This window comes from Anomaloglossus baeobatrachus, chromosome 4 (assembly GCF_048569485.1).
Source record: "Anomaloglossus baeobatrachus isolate aAnoBae1 chromosome 4, aAnoBae1.hap1, whole genome shotgun sequence".
Classification (NCBI taxonomy): domain Eukaryota; kingdom Metazoa; phylum Chordata; class Amphibia; order Anura; family Aromobatidae; genus Anomaloglossus; species Anomaloglossus baeobatrachus.
Genome location: NC_134356.1, coordinates 150589584 through 150611321, shown reverse-complemented (window position 1 = coordinate 150611321; position 21738 = coordinate 150589584). Strand labels below are relative to the sequence as shown.

Genomic DNA, 21738 nt, shown 5'->3' with positions numbered 1-21738 from the left:
GGGCTCAAGTTGCACAATAATGGAATCGATGTTTCCTTGCATATACTCATATATCTGTGTGTCCTCCTCTTTTTCCTTGTCCAGCTGTTTTGTTTTCGCATGAGTATATGTCCTTGTCACTTTCCCATATGTTTGAGTTGTTTGTCACCTTTTGGACACCTTTTGATGGTGTTTTCTAGGTGTTTTTATGTGTTTGTGATTGCCTGCCATTGTTTCCTATGCAGTTCGAGTTCGGTTCGTCGAACGTTCGACGAACCGAACTCGAACGGGACCTCCGTTCGGCGAGCCGACCTCGAGCCGAACCGGGACCGGTTCGCTCATCTCTAATAATGACCTCACAACTGATTTGTACACAAAACTGACTGTTAGAAATACCCTTTTACATTACAACAGTTGCCATCCCCCTCATGTTAAAAAATCTCTCCCCAAATCTCAACATGTCCGTATAGACAGAATAGTTTCAGACATCTCTACAAGACAAGCCAGACACCTTGAAATGAACAAACGGTTTTTGGCTAGAGGATATCCTGCCTATGTAGTTCATCCATCTACAACCTCTAATTTTCGACCAGATCAATCATACACACGTGTTCCTTGTGTAACCACTTATCACCCTTTTTCAACCCTAATACGTACAGCTGTATTAGAACATTGGCCAGTCTTGGCTAATTTACACCCCAATATATCTGAATTTCAGACCCAACCATTACACTGCCATAAACGTTCTAAGAATTTGAGGGACATCCACATCAGGGCGGATATAGGTTCATCCAAATAAACTTTGAGACAAACCACCTTATCCACAACCTGGAAGGGTACATGTTTGAGTTGTGCCCAGTTGGTTTGAGAACTGTTCTGGCGACTACGTAAACGCTGTGTGCTGCTCTGAGCACATTATTCAAAGACACCAAAAATGCAGTGAGGCATCTTCTACAGGCTGTACTCTAATGTACTTAAGGGGTACCATGTGCTTCATCCCAGGACAGGTAAAAAATGTAATATTCAAAGTTTTTTTTTTTTACCTGTGAGTCATCTTTTGTGATTTACTACATCAAATGCCCCTGCGGTCTCGGATATATTGGTGAAACATCCCGGCGTATCCGAAAACGCATTAGTAAGCACAAATACACTATTAGGTGCAAACAGACATTATGACTAGGGATCATCGAATACTCTATTATTCGATTCGACGAATATCCGGCGAATACCTTGCCGCTATTCGAGTGTTCGCGAATATTCGAACTGCAACGTAAGTTTATGGGAAACCAGAATAATTTTACATCGGACATGTCGGTGACCTGTAGTGACTGAGGAAAAGGTTGAAATGGATGGGAAAAGGCTGAAACAGTATGGGCACAGCCTGTAGAAGATGCCTCACTGCATTTTTGGTGTCTTTGAATAATGTGCTCAGAGCAGCACGCGGCTTTTACGTAGTCGCCAGAACAGTTCTCAAACCAAAGTAAAAGAGGGGAAATTGCTAAGAAACAGTTTCTAGTGCCTAATAACTGTAATAAAACGTCAAATCAAACACCAACCTCCAAAAAAAAAATCACTTTAGTTTAATTTGTTCACACGTTTCGGGTTTTTTTTTGCATTTTTCCTTCTTTTTTGATTAGAAAGGGTTGTAACTGATACATTATATTGGTGTCTGTCTCACACCTCCTTCTTTGGGACATATTTGACAGCACTTTAAAAGGTCAGCTATTATGTGCCTGTTGGGATGTTGACTTTGCCCTCCTCCTCCTCAACCAGCACCACCAGCTCCAGTGGCCCTCTACTCAAATGTAGGAAGGGCCACTGGCTGTCCTCCAATCTCAGACTTCTTAGGGCTCTCAGGTGGGCTCTGTAACATACATTGGGGAGGGATAGCAGTCATTTGTAGTTTTCTGCGTCCCCTATATCATTAGTGTGAAAATTGGAATACGTACTCCATAACACTTCACAGTGCTATTGCCAATGTGGCCATTTGGGTGTTTGCCTTGCCCTCCTCCTCCTCCTCCTCCACCAACACCACCGGCTCCAGTGGCCCTCTATTCCAATTCTATTCAAATGATTCAGAAATGTCTGTTTTATGGACAAATGATTGCCACGCTGGGACATCGAAGCTGATGTTGTTGATGATGATTGGATCTGACCAAAAGCAGGTTGGGAGCAGCAGGCATCATCACCTGCTTCCTAGACCGCAGTTTGTGAAGCATGCAGCACCGTGGAAGTGGCAGTTGTTTCACTCTGGAACTCAGGCTTTATTCCACTAGCTAACACCGAGGATTTAAAAAAAATTCTGTTTCCCCAGGGGGGAATGGTTCAAACACTATGGCGCAAAGCATCATAAGGTACTTCCAATAGCTCTTAACAGCTTATTTTTTTTTAAAAAAATGGTAGGATTTGCAACAGGGCATAACATCCCAAGAAGTTTAATAAATTCAGTTCCCCCAGGGGATAATGGTTCAGACACCATGGAGCACAGCATCACAAGGTACTCCCAACAGCTCCCAACAGCTTATTTTTAAAAAATTGGTAGGATAAGCAACAGGGCAAAACATGCCAAGATGTTTAATAAATTCAGTTCCCCCAGGGGTAATGGTTCAGACACCATGGAGCACAGCATCACAAGGTACTCCCAACAGCTCTTTTTTAAAAAATTGGTAGGATTTGCAACAGCGAATAACATGCCAAGGAGTTTAATACAGTCATGGCCAAATGTTTTGAGAATGCTACAAATATTAATTTTTACAAAGTCTACTTCTTAAGTTTTTCTAATGGCAGTTTGCATATACTCCAGAATGTGATAACGAGTGATCAGCTTAACAGCAAAGTCAATATTGGCTAAGAAAATGAACTTTAACCCCCAAAACACATTTCAACATCATTGCATTCCTGCCTTAAAAGGAGCAGCTAACATTGTTTTAGTGATTGATCGCCAGCCCTGTCCTCATCAACACCCACACCTGTGTTAATGGAACAATCAGTCATGATTAAGTAAGAATGACACCACTGGACAATTTAAAAGGAGGCTGGTGCTTGGTATCATTGTTTCTCTTCAGTTAACCATGGTTATCTCTAAAGAAACACGTGCAGCCATCATTGCTCTGCACAAAAATGGCCTAACAGGGAAGAGTATCGCAGCTACAAAAATTGCACCTCAGTCAACAATCTATCGCATCATCAAGAACTTCAAGGAGAGAGCTTCCATTGTTGCCAAAAAGGCTTCTGGGCGCCCAAGAAGGACCAGCAAACGCCAGGACCGTGCCTTAAAACTGTTTCAGCTGCGGGATCGGATTACCAGCAGTGCCGAGCTAGCTCAGCAATGACAGCAGGCTGGTGTGAGTAATTCTCCACGCACTGTGAGGCGGAGACTCTTTGAGCAAGGCCTGGTTTCAAGGAGGGCAGCAAAGAAGCCACTGCTCTCCAGAAAAAACATCAGGGACCGACTGATATTCTGCAAAAGGTACAGGGAGTGGACTGCTGAGGACTGGGGTAAAGTCATTTTCTCAGATGAATCCCCTTTTCGATTGTTTGGGACATCTGGAAAACAGCTTATTAGGAGAAGAAGAGGTGAGCACTACCACCAGTCTTGTCTCATGCCAACTGTTAAGCATCTTGAAATGATCCATGTGTGGGGTTGCTTCTCAGCCAAGGGAATCGGCTCACTCACAGTCTTGCCTAAAAACACAGCCATGAATGGAACCAGAATGTCCTCCAAAAGCAACTTCTCCCAACTGTCCAAGAGCAGTTTGGCGCCCAACAATGCCTTTTCCAGCATGATGGAGCTCCTTGCCATAAAGCAAAGGTGATCACTAAATGGCATATGGAACAAAACATAGAGATTTTACGTCCATGGCCTGGAAACTCCCCAGATCTTAATCCCATTGAGATCTTGTGGGCAATCATCAAGAGACGGGTGGACAAACAAAAACCAACAAATTCTGGCAAAATGCAAGCATTGCTTATGCAAGAATGGACAGCTATCAGTCAGGATTTGGTCCAGAAGTTGATTGAGAGCATGCCAGGGAGAATTGCAGAGGTCCTGAAGAAGGGTCAACACTGCAAATATTGACTTGCTGTATTAACTCATTCTAACTGTCAATATAACCTTTTGGTACTCATTATATGATTGCAATTATATTTCTGTATGTGATGTAAACATCAGACAACCACACAATTAAAAACCAGAGGCAACAGATGATGTGAAAATATAATTTTGCTGTCATTCTCAAAACTTTTGTCCATGACTGTACATCCAGCTTCTAACACCGCCTCTGTTCCCACAAGCCGATACGGCAACATCTCAAGGGCTATCAATCGTGCAATGTGTGCAGTTATGGTTTCTGCCCTTGGGTGCGTAACGGGGAATTTTCGCTTCTTTTCGAAGGTCTGTGGTATGGACAACTGAACAGAATGCTGGGATATCAAAGCTGATGTCGTTGATGATGGTTGCATCTGACCAAAAGCAGTTTGGGAGCAGGAGGCATCATTGCCTACTTCCTAGACTACATTTTGTGAAGCATTCAGCACCGTGGAAGTGGAAGTTGTTTCACTCTGGAACTAAGGCTTTATTCCACTAGCGAACACCGAGGATTTAAAAAAATTCAGTTTCCCCAGGGGAAATGGTTCAAACACCATGGAGCACAGCATCACAAGGTACTCCCAATAGCTCTTAACAGCTTATTTTTAAAAAATTGGTAGGATTTGCAAAAGGGCATAACATGCCAAGAAGTTTAATAAGTTCAGTTCCCCAGGGGGGATAATGGTTCAGACACCATGGAGCACAGCATCACAAGGTACTCCCAAAAGCTCTCAACAGCTCTTTTTTAAAAAATTGGTAGGATTTGCAACAGGGCATAACATGCCAAGAAGTTTAATACATTCAGTTTCCCCAGGGGGAAATGGTTCAAACACCATGGAGCACTGCATCAGTAGGTACTCCCAATAGCTCTCAAGACCTTTTTTTAAAAAATTGGTAAGATTTGCAACAGGGCTTAACATGCCAAGGAGTTTAATAAATTCTGATTCCTCGGGTGGGCCATGTGTAAAGCGGGCTTTACACACTGCGATATCGGTCCCGATATCGCTAGCGTGGGTACCCGCCCCCATCTGTTGTGCGACACGGGCAAATAGCTGCCCGTGCCGCACAACATCGCCCAGATCCATCACACATACTTACCTGCCCGGCGAAGTCACTGTGACCGGCGAACCGCCTCCTTTCTAATGGGGCGGTCCGTGCGGCGTCACAGCAGCGTCACTGAGCGGCCGCCCAATAGAAGCGGAGGGGCGGAGATGAGCGGGACGTAACATCCCGCCCACCTCCTTCCTTCCTTATAGTGGCCGGGAGGCAGGTAAGAAGAACTTCCTCATTCCTGCGGCATCAAACATAGCGATGTGTGCTGCCGCAGCAACGAGGAACAACTTCGTTACTGCTGCAGTAACGATAATTGAGAATGGACCCCCATGTCACCGATGAGCGATTTTGCACGTTTTTGCGACGATGCAAAATCGCTCATCGGTGTCACACGCAACAACATCGCTAATGTGGCCGGATGTGCGTCACAAATTCCGTGACCCCAACGACTCCGCATTAGCGATGTCGTAGCGTGTAAAGCCCCCTTTACACACCGTGGAGCACAGCATCAATAAAGAACACAAATAGAGACTGCCTGACCAATTGTTCTAGACAGTGTTGCCTCGACAGTGCTTGTACCAGTGCATAATGTACAAAGGCTTGAAAAATATTGCCCTGGGTGATTGGGCCAAACAATTACATTGCAGCAGCATAACAAGTTAGATTAGTCATGTGGTGTCATTAGATGATAGAAGACAAAATAGTCTTAAATGAGAAACAATGGAACTTATTTGAACTTAAGGAATACAAATTTTTGGGCTACAGTTAATATTGGGTATTGTTAACAGGCAGCCTGAGATACTCTGGGGCAATACATCTATGGTTCATTTTGATCATCATCAAACTGTCTGCACTTTCTGTGGATAGTTGTGTGCGACTGTTATTATTGACCCCACTGAGCTGAAAACACGCTCAGACAATACACTTGCAGCAAGGCAAGTGTTACGTCACCGCTGGAGTCTGCTCCAGCGACTTCTGCTCCGATTGCCAGGCGACGACGTGTTCCTGCCGTAGATGGTGCTGGTTATGGGAGAGAAGTCGATGCCAGCAGCACCGGTGGGCGCAGGCTCCGATCATCCACTGGGCTGGGTTAGCTTGGGATCTGCAGTACCGCTGGCTGACTGTGGGTGGCATGTGTCTTCCAGCTGAAGTTGCCAGCGTTCAGCTACAGCCAATGGGAAGACACCACACCCTTCTTATTTCCCCTCCTGTCACATGATTACTGCCAGATATAGTTCTGATTTTCCTGGCTCCTGTTACATCCTATTCTGTTGGTGATTCCTGTGTGTTGACTTCTGCGTGTTTTTGACTACCCTTCTGCCTACTGTTTTTGTACCTTGTTGCCCGACCCGGATCTGACCTCTGCTACGTTTGCTGACTACGTCACTGCCTGCCGATTCTGTCCCTGTTCCGCTATTCCTGGTTTGACCCTGCCTGACGACTACTCTCATCGGACTGCAGCTTTCCACAGGTAGTGATCTCCAGTTCCCTGTGTAATTCCAAATCCCTGTATAGGGGTTAAAGGGTTTCAGGGTTCTGGGGGTCCTACTTGGTGAGTGGCTTCCCTCTAGCCTCCCCGTTACAGCCCATCTGAGTCTGTGGATCCAGGCAGGCGTTACAGCAAGCTAGCACTTCCAAAGCATATAAGGTGAGGTCTGGCCAAGTGTTGAGCTTGGAAACCCAATAAAGGGAACAATAGACTGAAAGCACGCTGATACGGTCACCTACATAGTCCCTCACCATCTTACTTACCTGTCCCCTCCTTGTCATAGTTCCTCCAACCGTTATCTGATTCACAGTTGACGGTTTGTGGAAAATGGACCAGTTTTAGCACATTAGCCTGTGTTGCTCCTACTATGCATAGCCCTCTCTTGTAATCCTGTTGCGTAAGATGACACGCTACCTCTGACGCCAGCATGATGTGAGGGTATTCGTTTCATCAACTGCTGCACTACAGTCCTCTTCAATGTTTCCGTAGTACAATCCTTATTTGCTTCGACAAGTAACGAAGCAAATTTGTCTTTGTAGCGTGGGTCAAGGTATATAACCAGTATTTGTTGTCTGCCAAAATGAGGACTAGCCAACAGTCATGAGAAAGGCAGTGTGACATGAACTGTGCCATGTGTCCCAGACTCCAAACTGGAAACCTTTGTGTGTCACTGCTAAGAATACATTCTGTCTCCCTAAACCTCCTCTCCTCCTCAGTCTCTCTCTCCTCCTTAGGCCATCCATGCTGGACAGCCCTGAAGCTTGGGTTGTCAATCCCTTGGTTACCAACTTCAAAGCATTCCTGTTCTTCATCATCCTCCTTATTCTCATCCTCATGATTCTGAGCAAAGGTGGCCTGAGCTTGTTGGCCGAGGTTGTCCGGATTACTAGCAACCATTGTGAAGTCTGGATCCACAGACAACTCGGGTGCATGAACACTTTGGTCACTCAGACCATCCAGAGAGTGTTTCAATAAACAAATCAGTAGAATGGTAATGCTGATAACAGTATCATTACTGCTCACAATGTTGGTACAGTAATCAAAAGTCTCCAAGACCTCATCTGCAATCCACACCTACTCGGCAGTACTTATGTCTGGCGACTGCGTCTGACGGGCATGTTCCATCTGGAATTGGGATACTGCCCTCAGCTGCTCATGGATACTGACCATCATATAATAGGTTGAATTCATTTTCGTAGGGAGGACACATATTAGTCTGTGACGAGGCAAGTGTAAGCGCTGCTGCAGCACTGCCAGGCCAGCAATAGAGAAAGATGACTTGCGGAAATGTACGCTAATACGTCATACCTTGGTAAGTAGGTCTGGTATCCCAAGATATTTCTTCAGAAGGTGCTGAACTACTAAATTTACAATGTGGGCCATACAAGGAACGTGTACAAGCTTTCCAAGCTTTAAAGTCGCCACTAGATTATGACCGCTATCGCACACTACCATCCCTGGACAGAGGTCCAACGGCTCAAGCCACTCATCTGTCTGCTCAGTTATTGCTTTCAAAAGCTCATATGATGTGTGTGATTTGTCACCGATATAGATGAGCTTCAGTAGAGCGTGTTGCCGCTTAGCCGAGGCAGTGCCGCAGAGATCCCAGCTGGGGAATGATATTGACGGTTGGACACCGGCGGATGTTGAGGAGGATGCACAGGAGCCAGATGAAGAGTAGGAGGAGGAGGGAGTTGTTGCTGTGTAGGAGGCTACTGAAACTGTGATGGAAGTGGGCCCTGCTATTCTGGGTTTGGGAACTATATGGGATGTTGCAGGCTCAGACTCTGTAACAGCCGCCAGCAGGTTCACCCAGTGTGCCGTCAAGCCGATACGGCAACATATCAAGGGCTATCAATCGTGCAATGTGTGCAGTTATGGTTTCTACTCTTGGGTGCGTAATGAGGTATTTTGGCTTCTTTTCGAAGATCTGTGGTATGGACAACTGAACAGAACGCTGGGACACCGAAGTGGATGTGGTCGTTGATGATTGAGTTTGGCCTTCTTGCACACCAGTTTTGGAAGCAGGCAGCCCAGGGGAAGTGGCAGAGCTTTGAGTCTGGAAATCGTGTTTTTCACCCAGAGCTGTCAACCACTTAGTAGTGTATGTGGCTAACATATGGTTTCTCATGCTGGAGGTGCCCAAGCTGGAAGTATTTGCTTCTGCTACGCTTGGTCTGACAAATTTGACAAATGACAACTGTTTGATCCGAAGGACTCTTGGAAAAAAAAACTCCCACACAATCGCACCACGGACTCATGGACTTTGAGATGGCTGAGGTGGTGCACGGACCCTTGGATTCTGAGATGGCACAGGTGGTGCACGGACCCTTAGACTCTCAGATGGCATAGGTGGTGCACGGACCTTTTGACTCTGAGAAGCCACAGGTGGTGGTGTCATGTGCACAGTTAATTGATTTCTGGCAGTGGTCGAAACCCTATGTCTTACAGCCTTTTTGAGGACTATGGGCACATGCTCCTCTGCACTGTTGCTCTCACAATAAATGCCACCCGTCCATGTTGGATCAGTCACCTCATCATCGACCTGGTTGTCTCCAAATTCCTGAAGGTCAACAACTTTGGGAATGGAGGTTTCAGGCTGACCTGAAAGCAACAGTGTCTCATCATCCTCCAACACTTCCACCTGATTGCCCAGCATGTCATGGCCAGCAACATGGCTTTCTTCTGGCCTTGAGTGCTCAAATATCTGTACATCACTGCACACCACAGCCTCATCTGCATTGGTGGTGTTGTGCAGTGAGAAGCAAGAAAGGTAAAGGGTCCTGTAAACTGTTCCTCAGAGTTACCTGCTTTGATGTCATATGATTCCTTAGAATACTGATGTAGTGAGGAAGGAAGACCAGGCTGAGGATTCGATGGGTCAGCCTCTGGGCTACTCAAGTCTGTCTGTGTGGACTAGAGAGGAGTGATGTTCGAATCAAACCGTTCGCCAAGTTCAAATTCAAGTGGTTTTGGGCGGTGTTCGAGTCGTTCGACAAACTCAAACCATTTGCTTCATGTTCAATTGTTCGAGTTACCATTCGATAACGGTTCGATCTTCAAAAATGTGGCTTTTCACAGTAAGGCTATGTGTGCACGTTGTGTATTTGCATGCGTCCTGCATCCCCAGCTCAATCCCTCTCTCTTTCCTACTCATCGATCACTGGCGCGGTGCTGCACGGCTGTTGCAAGGCTCCGGTGGCTTTTCATCTTTCGAAAATGGCTGCCGCTCATTATTCAATCTGGTATTCCCTGCTTTCCCCACCCACCGGCGCCCATGATTGGTTGCAGTCAGACTCGCCCCCACGCTGAGTGACAGCTGTCTCACTGCAGGCAATCACAGCCGCCGGCGGGCGGGTCTATATCGTGCAGTAAAATAAATAAATAATTAAAAAAAAAAAACCTGCGATCCCCTCCCAATTTTGATACCAGCCAAGATAAAGCCACACGGCTGGAGGCTGGTATTGCCAGGATGGAGAGCACCACGTTATGGGGAGCCCACCACCCTAACAATATCAGCCAGCAGCCGCATCCATTAGATGCGCATCCATTAGATGCGACAGTCCCGGGACTCTACCCGGCTCATCCCGAATTGCCCTGGTGCGGATGCAGTTGGGGTAATAAGGTTAGGTTAATCATGACAGGCATCTCCCCGAGATACCTTCCATGATTAACCTGTAAGTGAAAGTAAATAAACACACACAATGAAAAATCCTTTATTTGGAATAAAAGACAAAAAAAACCCTCTTTTACCACTTTATTAATCCCCAAACAACAATCCAGGTCCGAAGTAATCCACACGACGCTTTCAGCTCTGCTACATGAAGCTGACAGGAAGTGCCGTAGAACACGAGCGCTCTGTTTCAGCTCCACGCAGCAACTGAAGTGAGCCGCGCTGTCACCGGAGACTTCACTCAGGTGGTGCCTGCGTGTCTCTTCTCTATTTTCTCTCTTCTCTCTCTCTCCTCTCTCTCTTCTCTCTACCTTCTCACTCCTCTCTCTCTTCTCTCTCTCCTCTCTCTCATTTCTCTCTCCTCTCTCTCTCCTCGCTCTCTCTCCTCTCTCTCTCCTCTCTCTCCTTGCTCTCTCCTCTCTTCTCTCTCTTTTTCTCTTCTCTTTCCTCTCTCTATCTCCTCTCTCCTCTCTCTCTTCTCTCTCTCTCATCTCTCTTCTCTCTCTCCCTCTCCTCTCTCTCTTCCCTCCTCTCTTCTCTCTCTTCTCTCTCTCCTCTCTCTGTTTTCTCTCTCTTCTCAAATTCAAATTCAAATATGCTTTATTGGCAGGACCAAAATACAATTAGTGTTGCCAAAGCAAGAAAAATACAGTAAGTGTGGTGGGAGGGGATCAGGGTTATGGGGAGTTGGGGGCACAATTTGGGCTCTGAAAGTCCATTTAGGGGCCTTATGTTCCCCTCAGCTTATGTGGTGACATATTGGGCGGCGATCTCTCTCTCTCTCTTTTCTCTCTCTCTTCTCTCTCTCCTCTCTCTTCTCTCTCTCTCTTCTCTCTCCTCTCTCTCTCCTCTCTCTCTTCTCTCTACCTTCTCACTCCTCTCTCTCTTCTCTCTCCTCTCTCTCTCCTCTCTCTCTCTCCTCTCTCTCTTCTCTCTACCTTCTCACTCCTCTCTCTCTTCTCTCTCCTCTCTCTCATTTCTCTCTTCTCTCTCACCTCTCTCTCCTCTCTCTTTTCTCTCCTCTCTCTCTTCTCTCTCTTCTCTTTCTCTCTCTCAGACCTGGCGATGATCAGCTGATGTGGTCACCTGATGGCATCAGCTGACACTATAAGTCGAGCGGTGAGACCGGCTTTTTACCGCCCGGCAGACTAAACTATCAGCTGATGCTGTCGGACAGGAGTCTGCACAGAAGTGTGTAGTTTTTTGTTTATTTTTGCACTGATGCATCAGCTGATTGTATAAAAGCCGTTTATACAATCAGCTGCTGTGTCATGTGATTCAGACCCTTGAACCTGACACATCATCTGATCGCTTTGCCTTCCAGCAAACCGATCAGATGATATTGGTTCCGGATTGGACGGCGCAGAACCCTTGACCCAAGATTACTGCATAGGGGGGTTCTTTATTATAATAAAGATGGAGTGACTAATTGTGTTGTGTTTTATTTCTAATAAAAATATTTTTCTGTGTGTTGTGTTTTTTTTATCTGTACTTGAAATTCATTGTGGCCATGTCTAATATTGGCATGACACCATGAATTTCGGGCTTAGGGCCAGTTGATAATATACAGCTAGCCCTAACCCCATTATTACCCAGCGAGCCACCCGTCACCAGGGCAGCTGGAAAAGTTGGATACTGCACCAGAAGATGGCGCTTCTAGGAAAGCGCCATTTTCTGGGGCGGCTGCAGACTGCAATTTGCAGCAGGTGTGCCCAGAAAGCTTGGGCACCCTGCGCTGCGGATTCCAATCCCCAGCTGCCTAGTTGTACCTGGCTGGACACAAAAATTGGGCGAAGCCCGCATCATTTTTTTTTTTTAATTATTTCATGAAATTCGTGAAATAATTAAAAAAAAAAAGGGCTTCTCTATATTTTTGGTTGCCAGGGTAAAAGTAGGCAGCTGGTGTTGGGGGCAGCCCAAAGCTGCCTGTTGTACCTGGCTAGTATACAAAAATATGGTGAAGCCCACATAATTTTTTTGGGGGGCAAAAAACTCCTGCATACAGTCCTGGATGGAGTATGCTGAGCCTTATAGTTCTGCAGCTGCTGTCTGCTGTCTGTCTGTATGGAGGAGAGCAGACAGCAGCTGAAGAACTACAAGGCTCAGCATACTCCATCTAGGACTGCATGCAGGAGTTTTTTGCCACCAAAAAATGATGTGGGCTTCGCCATATTTTTGTATGCTAGCCAGGTACAGCAGGCAGGTACGGCTGCCCCCAACCCCCAGCTGTCTATTTGTACCCGCCTGGGAACTAAAAAAATAGGGAAGCCCTTTTTTTAAATAAATCATGAATTTCATGAAATAATTAAAAAAAACCCAACTACATGGGCTTTGCCCAATTTTTGTGTCCAGACAGATTTAACTAGGCAGCTGGGGATTTGAATCCGTAGCACAGGCTGGTCCGAGCTTTCTGGGCCCCTCTGCTGCAAATTGCAGTCCGCAGCCGCCCCAGAAAATGACGCTTTTATAGAAGCGCCATCATCTGGCGCTGTATCCAATCTTCCAGCAGCCCTGATGCCGGGTGGCTTGCTGGGTAATAAAGGGTTAATACTAGCTTTGTTTTACTAGCTAGTTTAATCCAGAGATTCTTAGGCGGGCTTTGCACGTTGCAACATCGGTAACAATGTGTTACCGATGCTGCAGCGATAGTCCCGCCCCCGTCGCACGTTCGATATATAGTGAAAGCTGCCGTAGCGATTATTATCGCTACGGCAGCTTTACACGCACATACCTGCCGTGCGACGTCCCTCTGGCCGGCGACCCGCCTCCTTCCTTAGGGGGCGGGTCGTGCGGCGTCACAGTGACGTCACACGGCAGGCGGCCAATTAAAGTGGAGGGGCGGAGATGAGCAGGATGTAAACATCCCGCCCACCTCCGTCCTTCTCATTGCAGCCGGGAGGCAGGTAAGGTGAAGTTCCTCGCTCCTGCGGCTTCACACACAGCGATGTGTGCGGCCGCAGGAACGAGGAACTACATCGTACCTGTTGCTCCCCCGGCATTATGGAAACGTCGGAGGCTGCAGCGATGATACGATGACGACGATTTTGTGCTCGTTCATCGTATCATCTAGGATTTACACACTACGACATCGCAAGTGACGCCGGATGTGCGTCACTTTCGATTTGACCCCACCAATATCGCACCTGCGATGTCGTAGTGTGCAAAGCCCACCTTAATGTCAGGCAAGTTTGACCCGGCCATTAAGAATCTCCAATAAAGGGTTAAAAAAAAGACACCACACAGAGAAAAATACTTTAATAGAAATAAATACACAGACACACTTAGAGACTCCATGTTTATTACTCCCTCTCACCCCTCCACGATCCTGGTCTTCTGTCTTCTTTCTCCTTCAACTCATGCAGCTCTGCTACATCAGACAGCACTGCATGGGAGGAAGACGCTGCTGCTCCTGTGCAGTCTAATCACTCAGTGAGTGAGCAGAGGCTGCGGGTTGTAAGTGGTGATGTCACTGCTGCCACCGTTACAATAGTAATCTGACGGGAGGGTTCATATAGCAACGGTGATCTCCGATCACCTGATTCCCGGTGCCGCTATTCACCAGCTGTGGCATCCAGTCCCTGCATGTGGGCTGACTCTGTAAAGAGCGCCGACATGCAGGAACGGGGAGCCAAGCATGTGCCCAAGCATCTCGCCGGTACACGGAGATGCACAAACGAGCACCGCGTACTGGAGAGATGCACTGACAGGACCTAGCATGATGTCTAGCCATGTGACAGGTCTGTAGCCAATGAGATAATACACACGTGACTGGTCACATGCTATGACGACGTCACGTCGCAGCAATGATCTGAAGTAAAAGCGGCGAGAGACAGAGTATGCAGGACGCATCAAGGGGACCTGTAAGTATAATGGAAATGTTTATTAACTGTATGTGTACATGTATAGTGTGTTTGTATGTGTTTGTGTTTGCCTGCCATCGTTTTCAATGGGGTTCGATGGTGTTCGCCGAACACACCCGCCATTCGACGAACCGAACTCGAACACTAGGGGGGTGGCTCATCTCTAGTCTGGACCTTTGGGATTTGCTACTCGACAAGTAACTGGAGGCATTTTCTGCTAGCCAACTCATTACCTGTTTGCACTGTTCAGGGCGCAAGAGTGCTTTCCCATGTGGACAAGAAAATTGGGATAGGAAGGCAGAGGTAGATAAAGCAGGAACCTTTTTCTTTGGCTCGATCACACTGCTTGGGCGACCACCACTGTCACTACCACCTCTTCCACGGCCCTTACCCCCTCTTTTTCCCCATTTTTTTGGTTTGATTATTTGAAGGTGAATACTGTAACGTGACCTTTTCTACAGGCAATGGAACAACACTTATGCCGAGTTGTTAAACTTGTGTTAATAGTTTCTCACGATAGCTGTTTCTGTAAGTCTAAAAACCAAAAGGTACCTTTATTGGACAAACTACCACTTATAGGAGTCGACAAAGATGTTGTGAATGTCTTTCAGCCCCAAAAGAAAACAGGGTTTGACAACACTTTTATTTTAGTATTGGTTTTTGGCACTCAGACTGTGTTTTATTAAGAGCAGGACACTATGTAGGTTTTGTAAAATAGGAAGATGACACCCCCAGGATGCTAGTTTGGTGCTATGAAGGTTTTTTGCTTCAGGCAGAAGTAGTGCCATTGACACCAAGTATTAATAAAAATTAGGTAACACTGAGACTGTGTTTTAATAAGAGCAAGCCACTATCTAAGTTCTGTAAGATATAAAGCACCCAAAATTATGCTAGGTTGCTGATAGGAAGGTACTAGCTTTCAGGCAGAAATAGTGCCACTGACACCGAGTATTAACCCCTTCAGCCCCCAGCCTGTTCTCACCTTAAAGACCAGGCCATTTTTTGCAATTCTGACCACTGTCCCTTTATGAGGTTATAACTCTGAAACGCCTCAACGGATCTTGACAATTCTGACATTGTTTTTTCGTGACATATTGTACTTCATGTCAGTGGTAAATTTAGGCACATATGTTTTGCATTTATTTGTGAAAATTTCTGAAATTTGGCGAAAAGTTTGAAAATTTCGCAATTTTTAAAATTTGAAATTTTATGCCCATAAACCTGATAGATATGTCACACAAAATAGTTACTAAATAACATTTCTCACATGTTTACTTTACACCAGCACTGTTTTCAAAACAATTTTTTTTTTCGTCAGGAAGTTAGACGGGGTCAAAGTTCATGAGCAATTTTTAATTTTTCCATCAAAATTTACAAAAAAATTTTTATGTACCACATCACATTTGGAGTGATTTGAGAAATGTAGGCAACAGAAAATACCGAAACATGACCCCATTCTGAAATCTGCACCCCTCATTCTGCTCCAAACTACATCCAAGAAGTTTATTAACCCTTTAGGAGCTTCACAGCAACCAAAGCAATGTGGAAGGAAAAAATGAAAATTTTACTCTTTTACACAAAAATGTTGCTTTAGCCATAAAATTTAGCATTTTCACAAGGGTATCAGGAAAAAATACATCATAAAATTAATTGTGAAATTTCTTCTGAGTACACTGATATCTCATATGTGGTAAAAATCAATTGTTTGGGCGCACGGCAGGGCTCGGAAGGCAAGGAGCGCCATTTTAATTTATGAAAGCAAAATTGTCTGGAATCATTAGCGAATGCCATGTTGCGTTTTTGGAGAGCTCCTGAGGTGCCTAAACAATGGACCTGCCCCACAATTGACCCCATTTTGCAAACTAGACCCCCATGGCATAAATCTAGATGGGTAATGAGCACTTTGAACCCTCACATGCTTCATACATTGAGCCATAAAAACAAAAAAGTACTTTATTTTAGGCTCAATTTTTTAATTTTTACAGGGGTAATAGAATAAAATGGACCACAAAACTTGTTGGGCAATTTTTTCTGAGTACCCTGATACCTTATATGTGGCAGAAAACCCCTGTTTGGGCACACGGCAGACCTCCTGAGGGAATTTGACTTTTAAAACGGAAAATTAGCTGGAATCGTTAGCTTCACCATGTTGCGTTTAAAGAGCCTCTGATGTGCCGAAGCACTGGAGCTCCCCTACATGTGACCTTTTTTTGAAAACTAGACCCCCCATACAAAAAATATTAATTTGGCGAAAATAAAAAGGGGAGAGAGAGCGATGCACGAATCACACGCATCACATCACCCGGCACAGCCGCACACTCCTGTCTGGAAGAGAGCGACCGTGCCGGATGATGCGACGTGAGACTTGTGCATCGCTCTCATGTGTTGCACTGGACTGACCCTTACATTATTCAGTAAAAAATACTGTAGTTGACGATTACTACAGTATAATTTCACTGGCCCTAAACTAATGCGGATGGAGAAGTGGCGGAGGATGGGTGAGGGCGCAACAGATGCAGGAGCGGTGGAGGATGGGGGGAGGGAGGAAGGGGGACTGGGAGGTGATATTGGGGATAGCTACCTTACAGGATGGATCTAGGCAGCAGGATCACAGTAGATGGAGGAGGCAGCAGAAGGAGGAGGCAGCAGATCCATGAGGGGCAGAGGTGGGAGAGGCGGCAGAGGATTAAGGGGATGGGAGAGAGTGGGCAGCAGATTGGGGAGGGGGGAGTGGCTGATGGGGGAGTGCGGCGGCAGATGCAGGATTGCTGCGGCTGATGGGGAAGTGCAGCGGCAGATGCAGGGCTGCTGCGGCTGATGGGTGAGTGCGGCGGCAGATGCAGGGGCACAGCGGCTGTTGGTGAGTGCAGCAGCAGATGCAGGGGCGCAGCGGCTGATGGTGAGTGCGGCGGCAGATGCAGGGGCACAGTGGCTGTTGGTGAGTGTGGTGGCAGATGCAGGGGCGCAGCAGCTGATGGGTGAGTGTGGTGGCAGATGCAGGGACGCATCCTCTCTGTCTGGAAGAGAGCAACCGTGCCGGATGATGCGACATGGGACTCGTGCATCACTCTCATGTGTGGCACTGGGCTGACCCATACAATATTCAGTAAAAAATACTGTAGTTGGCGATTACTACAGTCTAATTTTACTAGCCCTAAACTAAGTTTATTTGCATTTCATTCTTGGTTTACTGAAAAAAAATCAGGACACATGCATGGAAAAAAGGATGGATGGAGGATGGGAGAGGGTACGGCGGATGGAGGAGCGGCAGAGGATGGAAGTCGGGGCAACGGATGCAGAAGCGGCGGAGGATGGGTAAGGGTGCGGCAGATGGAGGAGCAACGGAGGATGGGTGAGGGCGCAACGGATACAGGAATGGCAGAGGATGGGTGAGGGCACAACGGATGCAGGAGCAGCAGAGGATGGGGGAAGGGTGGAAGGGGAGTGGGAGGTGAGATTGGGGATAGCTACCTTACAGGATGGATCTAGGGAGCAGGATCACAGCAGATGGAGGAGGCAGCAGATGGAGGAGGCCGCAGATCCGGGAGGGGGAGAGGTGGGAGAGGGGGCAGAGGATTAAGGGGATGGGAGAGAGCGGGCAGCAGATCGGGGAGAGGGCAGTGGCTGATGGGTGAGTGCGGCGGCAGATGCAGGGGTGCAGCGGCTGATGGGTGTGTGCAGTGGCAGATGCAGGGGAGCAGCGGCTGATGGAGTGCGATGGCAGATGCAGGGGTGTAGCGGCAGATGGGGGAGTGCGGTGGCAGATGGGGAGAGTACGGTGGCTGATGGGGAGAGTGTGGTGGTTGATGGGGAGAGTGCGGTGGCTCATAGGGAGAGTGCGGTGGCAGATGGGAGAGTGGGGTTGCAGATGCAGGGGCAGCACAGTGGCAGATGCAAGGGTGCAGCAGAAAGAGAGCAGCGGCGGTGCAGGGGCACAGCGGTGGATACAAGGGGGCACCAGAAAGAGAGCAGTGGTGGTGCAGGGGCACAGCGGCGGATACAAGGGGGCAGCAGAAAGAGAGCAGCGGCATCAGATGCAGGGGCGGTGCAGTGGCAGATACAAGGGGGCAGCAGAAAGAGAGCAGCAGCGTCAGATGCAGGGGCGGCGCAGCAGCGTCACATGCAGGGGCGCAGCGGGAGGAGAGCAGCGGCGGTGCAGGGGCGAAGCAGATGGAGGAGGGCAGCGGATGATCTGGGGCTGTGATTCACAGATGGGCACCCGCAGGGATCGCTCTCCTCAGCTTCCACGGACGGAGAAGCTGAGGAGAGCGATCTCCTACAGATCACCAGTCACAGATGCACGGTGCTTGGAGAGATCGGTCACAAGGCCGATCTATCCAATCAGAGCTGGGGGTAGGTGCAGCAAAGGTCACCCAGATCCAGCCAATGATCAGTGCTATAGCTGCACTGATCATAGCTGGATTTCAATGTTTCAACCATTTTCAATGGTTGAAACATTACACTGGCTGTGATTGGCTGAGCGGCGTTTGTCAGCCAATCACAGCCTCCGTAGGTCCGGGGAGGAGACACCACCCCTCCTGAGGTCAGGTACAGGTCCTCTCCTTTCCAAATCTACAGGTTTTGAAAACGATCGTGGTCACCAGGGTTCCGGGTCCGCGATTTCGCCATGACGGATATATCCGCCATGGGTCTTTAAGTACCAGGGCACCATGACGGATACATCCGTCAAAGGTAGTGAAGGGGTTAATACAAATATGGTAACACTGAGACTGTGTGTTAGTTGCAGCAGGCAACTATCTAAGTTCTGTAAGATATAAAGCCCCCAAAATTATGCTAGTTTGCTGATAGGAAGGTACTGGCAGCACCTCTCCCCTGAAGAAGAAAGAAAATCTTGATTGAAACGTACGTTGGGCTGGTTTGAGGACTTTTTTTGAGACTAACCGCTGTTACCATCCTTAGCGGTAAATCTACAATGGAAACACTCTGACCCCTTTGATTTTTTCCATCATCCTTAAGATTCCCTTTATACCTATCCTCAATGGGCAATATGCAATATGCAATCGTGGCATTATCTTTATGTCATTATTTTGATCTCGTGTTTGGATGTCATTGGTGTATAAAATCAATATGTATTATCATTAAGGTTTTATGTGTGATTTAAATACAGTTATATTTTACACACATGAGTATGGGAACCATATGGAGTGAATTACAATAAGAATGTTCTCTGTTTTTATCTATTTTAACCTAAAATGAACTGTCACCTTTTTCATAATAAACTTTATATTCTTTTACAGTATAAAAGCTTTTTTTTCTTTTCATGTTTGTAATATGGTTTTATATTTAATAAATATTTATGGGGAAAAAAATCTTTTTGTTATTCACAACTGGCGGTATGGCTCTTTTGCAGAAATAATTTTCAAATAAAAATGTCATCATAAACTTGTTTGTGCCAGAAATCTATATTAGAAATCTTCTCTCTCTTCACACAGGTACATATCTGCTTGCTAAAGTGCAAAGTCTGCTACCCTCTCCTCCTGGTGAATCTCTGTCCTGGTACATAACTCTGCTTGTTTTGTTTTTTGCTATGTCATCTTCACATTATGCTTAATACTCACTGATATATGACTGTATATTCCTCTTTGTAAATCTTATGGGATGGTGGAAGGTGTAATTTTGTATAGACTGGACTCAGTGCGGGTGTTAAATGTGTCCTGTTCCCTTTGATTCATTAATCATTCCCTTGTGTGATCACCATTTGGTAATTTTCCTTAACAAGCTGAGGTCCCACAATCTCCCTCACCTACTCCTCTTGTTTGCCCTATATATTTGTGTGTTCCTTAAAGGGTGCATGCGTGTGGGGTGCCAGCATGCGTGCCATCTTATGCAAAGTGTCATCGTTGCTATGTGTGGGGCAGTTAGTCAGGGAAGTAGGCAGGTAAACTAATCTTTGACACCTTCTGTTTCAACCATGGACGTTATCTTTATTTCAATCCTCTTATGTGATTTTACTGTCTATTTTCACCTCCCTCTCCCCCCTCCATTACCACTCATCCACATCAGTCCCTCTCTCCTCCCCTCTCCTATGTACAGCTCTCATGTTCTCTTCACTAGAGATGAGCGATGTTCGAGGTTCGCCAATTTCATGTTCGAGTGATTTTGGGGGGTATTCGAGAGGCTCAACGAACTCGAGCCTTTTGCTAAAAGCTCGACAGTTCAAGTAACGTTCGAGAATGGTACGATCAACAAAAGCGTGGGTTTTCACAGTAAGGCTATGTGCACACATTGCTATCTGCATGCGTCCTGCGTCCCCAGCACAATCCCTCTCTCTTTCCTACTCATCGATCACGGGCGCCTCGCTGCACGGCTGTCACAAATCTGCGGCGTCTTTTCCTCTTTTGAAAATGGCCGCCGCTTCATTATTCAGTTATTCCGTGCTTTCCCTGCCCTCCGGCGCCCATGATTGGTTGCAGTCAGACATGTCTCCACGATGAGTGACAGCTGTCTCACTGCAACCAATCGGGCGGGTCTATATTGTGCAGTAAAATAAATAAATAATAATAAAAAAAAAATGCGGTTCCCCCTTATTTGATACCAGCCAGGATAAAGCCGCACGGCTGGAGGCTGGTATTGTCAGGATGGAGAGCGCCACGTTATGGGGAGCCTACCACCCTAACAATATCAGCCAGCAGCTGCCCGGAATTGCCGCATCCATTAGATGACCCGGCTCATCCCGAATTTCCCTGGTGTGGTGGCAATCGGGGTAATAAGGTTAGGTTAATCATGACAGGCGTCTCCCCAAGATACCTTCCATGATTAACCTGTAAGTGAAAGTAAATAAACACACACAACGAAAAATCGTTTATTTGGAATAAAAGACAAAAAACCCCTCTTTTACCACTTTATTAATCCCCAAACAACAATCCAGGTCCGAAGTAATCCACACAACGCTTTTAGCTCTGCTACATGAAGCTGACAGAAAGCGCCGTAAAACACGAGCGCTCTATATCAGCTTCACGCAGCAACTGAAGTGAGCCGCGCTGTTATCTGAGACTTCACTCAGGTGGTGCCTGCGTGTCTCTTCTCTCTTTTCTGTCTCTTCTCTCTCTCCCTTCTCACTCCTCTCTCTCCCCTCTCTCTCCTCTCTCTCTCCTCTCTCTTCTCTCTCTCCTCTCTCTCTCTCCTCGCTCTCTCTTCTCTCTCTGCTCTCTCCTCTCTCTTCCTCTCTTTTTCTCTTATCTCTCCTCTCTCTCTTCTCTCCCTCCTCTCTCTTCTCTCCCTCCTCTCTCTTCTCTCTCTCTTCTCTCTCTCTCTCCTTCCCCTCTCTCTCTTATCTCTCTTCCCTCCTCTCTTCTCTCTCTTCTCTCTCTCTCTTTTCTCTCTATTTTCTCTTTCTCTTTTCTCTCTCCTCTCTCCTATCTCATCTCTCTTCTCTCTCCTCTCTCTTCTCTCTGTCCTCTCTCCTCTCTCTCTTCTCTCTCCTCTCGCTCCTCTCTCTCTTCTCTCTCTTACCTCTCTCCTTTTTCTCCTCTCTCTCTTCTCTCTTCTCTCTCTTCTCTCTCTCTCTTCTCTTTCTCTCTCTCAGACCTCGCGATGATCAGCTGATGCGGTCACCTGATGGCATCAGCTGACACTA

General features: G+C 46.8%; 1 protein-coding gene and 1 long non-coding RNA gene across 2 annotated transcripts in view; one reads left to right on the top strand and one right to left on the bottom strand.

The window, feature by feature from the left end:
• Positions 1-21738, bottom strand: part of TENM2 (teneurin transmembrane protein 2) — a 4009156-nt gene that overhangs the window by 34270 nt on the left and 3953148 nt on the right. The window lies entirely within an intron of this gene.
• LOC142303298 (uncharacterized) overlaps positions 1-21738 on the top strand; it is a 257027-nt gene that overhangs the window by 220926 nt on the left and 14363 nt on the right. The window contains exon 2 of the long non-coding RNA XR_012753003.1: positions 19595-19658. This is a non-coding gene — a long non-coding RNA (uncharacterized LOC142303298). The remainder of the gene's footprint in view (positions 1-19594; positions 19659-21738) is intronic.